General features: G+C 35.8%; 1 long non-coding RNA gene across 1 annotated transcript; it reads left to right on the top strand.

The window, feature by feature from the left end:
* The first annotated feature begins 3,551 nt into the window (after positions 1-3,551).
* LOC107046267 lies at positions 3,552-4,757 on the top strand. The gene is made up of 3 exons (XR_003783178.1): positions 3,552-3,721; positions 4,342-4,395; positions 4,517-4,757. It is a non-coding gene; the product is annotated as an uncharacterized LOC107046267 (long non-coding RNA).
* The last annotated feature ends 568 nt before the right edge of the window (positions 4,758-5,325 follow it).

The raw sequence follows: 5,325 nt of genomic DNA, 5'->3' as shown, positions 1-5,325 counted from the left end.
TGATATCATTCAAATCGTTCCATTCCATCGGGAGAATTGTCGATTGGAGATAATTTTTTATGGTCACTGAAGAATGCAAACCATTCATTTAAATCTCGCAATAATCCGCGAAAAGTCTCATTCGTTCATCTATTATTATTGATTTAATCCCATTATGTGTATGAGATTTGTTGAGATATAATCTCTCACAAATATTGAATATATTTCTCATCAAAATAATTTGAAATTCATTCATTATCTTTGTATCACTGACAATATTTGTAATAAATGTGAATAAGATCAATTGCTCGTATTTTTTTTTTTATTAAAGATCTAGTTGTATAGAAATTCAAATAAATGATCCTCTTTCGCTCAAGACTTCATAATTCCTTCTCTCCCTCTCCTTTATGATCAACTAATTTACAAATTAAGACAATAAGAAGTTGTATGAACGAAAATGGGATAATCAAGCGGATGAGTGAATGCAAAGGAGGTTTCATGTTGGATTTAAGATTGGGAACGCATCCCTGTTATCGACTGTTTCCATGGTAATAGATGAAAATTTCTTTACCCACAGAGACGGCCTCTCGATTAGTTCATGCGCGCCACCGCTATGCAACTCTGATCGAACAGTTCTCATTAGCCTGAGCAATCTCCCCTATTATCTCTGCATTTGCCCCTTAGATTCTGACAGCCAAAAGAGGTTATGGTCGTTTAAACACTGGTGAAACACATTTCTGTAATATTCTCCGAAAAGAAGAGGATCCACAATTGTATCATATACTTGCATGGATGTCAATAATGACGGATAAGCATGATCTTTCCTCCTATTAACGGTTGATAGGGAGTTCTCGTTCTGAAATTATAATTTGGAACAATTTAGCCCTTTGTTTTCGTTAATTACACTAGGTGAAATGTTATCATTCGCATTGGCTATCCACGCAATCGTCTCGATACCTAATATCGACTCCAACGAAAATTATTTAATGAGAAATGGAATTGAATTTCATAAATGCCAATGGCGTGCATAAACTATTAAGTGCCATAATTTGAGATGTGTGAGGAATGAAAGGATACTGAAGATCATTAATTTTTTCAACAAAATCATTTCTTACACACAATGTATTCTATTAATTTTTTCACACATTTATTGTTTCACATTAGAATTTTCTCTACAGAAATTATGATTCTCGCATTCCAATTGTAAAATGGACATATTGTGAAAATCAAAGAAGCAAAAATCAACCAATTGGGACTCAAACTTCAGGCATTTTTCTATTGATTTACACACGCTTTATGAATTATACATTTTGTATTATGTGCACATCATAACTGAACCTTTTTAGATTAAAATTATACAATATAGAGTTCAGATTGCGCGATGTGTAATTATGGAGTGGTACCCTATAATACTGCAGAATTCAATATGTATATCATGTAATTATATTGTGCAATTAGTGTCCTACAGCTCATGTTATTGCAAAAATACTGTCAGTATTCAAGTATGATGAAATAAAAGCATGACAAAATCAACAAGATGCTATTCATATATGTAAATTTACAATTATCAATCAACAATTAGCTGGAGTGCAACGATTTCAATTGCATTGACTCTGCTAAATAATTTCGTTAATAAATAAATTCGCGATATAACTATATAATATTTAAAGATTTGTTGAATCGAAAATCAATTTACCTTGAGAAAACACGTGAGTTTTTTAATACATGAATAATTTCCCAATTTTTTTCTTTCTGTAAACAAAAAATGAATAAATGAAAGAAATAGGAGTTGAATGTGTGGAAATTCACACTAGTAATCAGTTTGAGGTTCACCGGGTTTTTCAATAGCAGCAAAATCAAAAATATTGTTGCGTCTCCTGCCTTCGAACTCCTGATTTTATTATCAATCTGGATGAAGCTGGTGAGAGAACGACTTTCATCTGGATCATTGATTATTCTCCTTGGTTTCCTCAAGCTGATAATTTCGTGTGTAGCCTCCGTGACTAATAAATAAACTGTTCGCCTATTCATTTAATTACGTATCCATCGACTTTATTCCATTCAACGTAACAATATTATCGAAACAAACTTTTTGAATTCATGTCCACCAATTCCTGTAGAAACAATTTCAACAGAATAGCAAAACTGGAATTGATTGCATTCAAACATCCCGAAATTTACGTGAGAATACTCTTTTCAACATTTTTTTCTCTATCTTTCTTCCCTCAGGCTGGAAAAAAATGATTACTAATTTTGCTCATATGAATCACTCAATTTTATAAAAGATCACTAAAATTTTAATAAAACAAATTGCTTGTTTACAATGTGTGGTTTTTTCGATTAGCTCTTCTTTCCCACTCTCCATCTTCACACCTTTTCAGTAGAAATAGAATCAATTCCAGACACAGAATGGACATTTACATTCACTTAATTTTATGAAATTTAGTGAAATGAAATCATTTAAATGAAGAAAAAATAATTTTCTTTATTTTTGCTACAAAACGAGATAGTCAACAGTCAAATTTGGGAAATTTCATCCACGTACATAAATGATTAAATCTCGAAATTTTTATTCGAACGATTTCCATTGAATATCTTGAACAACTTATCTCTTAACTTGAAAATTCAAGGCGAAGCCCAGTAGTGCCCAGTGGTATAATCAGCGCTTGTGAGGAGACTAGATAGGTCCAGAGTGTTGACCCACTATTTTTTCGAGAAATATTGCAATATACGCTTGTTCAACGATGACTTGATGAAGAAGAGTTCCAAGGGGGTAATACTGCTTGCAATGAATTTAAAAATCTGTTTTTTAGTGGCATTGTCTGGTACTCTAAGGGCTTTTCATTCGTTGGTTTGTGGCCCTAGGAAGACTTGGACAGTTAAGAATGATGAGGAATATAGTTATGTAGTTGAATGGAGAATCATGCATTGATGAGTGTCTGGATGCGATATTGAGGTATGTCCCAAAACATTCGGACCCAAAAGTTAGTCGTTATGGATTTCCGAAAAAAAATCTAGATCATTTAATTTGTTGCATTCTCATACACCATTGAGTTGTTCTATTTTCATGTGTTGATGCAGTGTGACGAGGCACATTATTTACTTTTTATTATTTTTCTACATATTTTTTCCCACTACATACTGCCCCCTAAAAGGTAAATTCCGCCACTGTTGGATACCCCTTCCCCAGACTTTTTCCCTCATCGCCCCTCTATCCCTGCCCCTGGACATCACGAAGACATCAGCCGAAGGAAGACATCAGTTCCGGCCCCACCTGATCAATTGGAGAAGTCAACGCCTCCTGGAAATTCCCCGTACTAGACCCCCGAATATTCAACACCAGCAATAATCCCTTGTGAGACATCCCTGGATTGTGGTCATCGTCACCACTCAACCATGCTGATTGGCCCCGATTGTTCCCGAATTAAAACCCGAAGGACATCGACACCTGACGAACCCCCACGAATCGCGAAGGAAAGAAAGAGACCGTCACTCGTGCAATAGCTGCCCCGTGAGTCACCACGTGCCCCGAAAGTAGTAATAGTGAATACAGTAAAATTCGCCCGGAAGTATTGGCGGATAAAAAGAGGATTTTCGATACATCGAGCTCATCCCAGCTCTAGTATTGGTGCCCAGGAAACCCCGAGATGGAAAGGAGGCTCCCCAGGAAACCGCCTTGGTATTTTGAAGGAGTGCAAGGCGCCGGTGGAATTCCACGTGTTCGCCAGAGTGAAGTCCCATCGTGAGTACGAGTTACCCCCCTCATTTTCCCTCTTGACCACACAATATTACCCTTCATACCCCCCAACGGTGAGCCTACACTCTTTGTGTCTTCCCCATTTAGTTATTCTTTTTATATTTAGTTGCATTCCCTCGACACGACTAGCTTCTCCCCTTTTTCTGCATTAGAGTCACTCCCCTTTTTACGTGTACAAAAGTTGCCTGGCCTTACCCATAACCCTAGATCCAAGTAAAAGGCATTTCAAACGTCTTACGACGATCTAATATGTAAATTAATAGAAATATAGATATTTAGTTAATTTTATCCCTCATTTGTCCTCATTATTTAATTGCCCTAAATCCCCCTTTTAGGAAATAATACTAATTAAATATTGAAAGGTCACAGCAGGCAACAATAACTGTTTGAATCAAATAAGAAATTATTTGTTAATTACTTTTTTTAATCAAATAAGGAATGCTTTCACGAACTTTTCATTTTTTAGAATTGAATATCGCAGAAACTATCTGGTACAAAATTCTGCGAAAAATTCACTGCATTCGCAATTTATCAATCTATCACTGATTAGTTTTTTAAGAACATTGTAAGAACCGTTTTCTCATAAGATCTGTTTTCTCATAAAGAACAATGATTGGTGTTGAATTTCAACTCATGGAAGGAAGAGGGAGAATGAAGAAGTGAGAATTTTTTTAAACATTACTTCTCATCAAAATACCTATGAGATTAATGTCAATAGTACGTAGTGATCACTAACTCATAATTAATTACATCATTCAATTACACGTGGCTTTGTTTTAGATCAGCCCAAGGGTAATGGGACGTTCTGGTGCATCAGAAATCGATGGAGGACTCACCTGCAATAAAACGATAAAATAAGCATATGATATCGGCGTGGAATGCTAATTGACTTCGAAAGTAGGAGGAATGTGAGAAAAGTTATCAATTTCTCTTCCCAAAACACTTGTCAACAAAAATGTATTGAGAATGATTCCAAGTTTACCTCATTTTATTAAACAACTTATTACCAGTTGTGCAGTAATTGTGGATCCTCTTCTTTTTGGAGATTATTGCAGAAATATTTTTCAGGAACTGAGAACAAAATTGAGGAACGAACAAAACTCCGGTTTTGGCGTTTTCGTTCCCAAGAACGCTTCGAGAACGGGAACGAAATGAGGAACGAAATTAGGAAGAACGTTCTTATGAAGAACGAACGCATTGAGAACGTTCTTGGCGTGTGGGACGGGACAAAATGAAAGTAAATCTCATTAGATTTGGCAGCGTCGCATTTATGCGATTCCCATAGCCTGCACGGAGAAAATAAAATAGTAAATATTACTATCCCTGGCGAATAAGGATCCATGTTGTAGCATGGATGTAGCATGGATGTCATTTTAAGGCGAAAAATGGGCCAAAAATGATTGGAATATAATCAAAAAATTATTTAAATGCTGATAGACAAACAATTGGTCCCAATTAATACCCATTAATAGGTTATTTTGTATAATTAGGAGAAATTATTGATGGTGTGCTGTGTGGTAAAGAAGTTCAGATGGGAGAATGCCGCGAGATGGCGCCAGTGTTAAATTATCGAGTCGGCGGTAAACTGT

The sequence above is a fragment of the Diachasma alloeum genome, unplaced genomic scaffold (genome assembly GCF_001412515.2).
Source record: "Diachasma alloeum isolate Michigan unplaced genomic scaffold, Dall2.0 Dall_scaffold_01255, whole genome shotgun sequence".
Taxonomy (NCBI): Eukaryota; Metazoa; Arthropoda; class Insecta; order Hymenoptera; family Braconidae; genus Diachasma; species Diachasma alloeum.
This window is presented reverse-complemented; position numbering and strand designations above follow the sequence as displayed.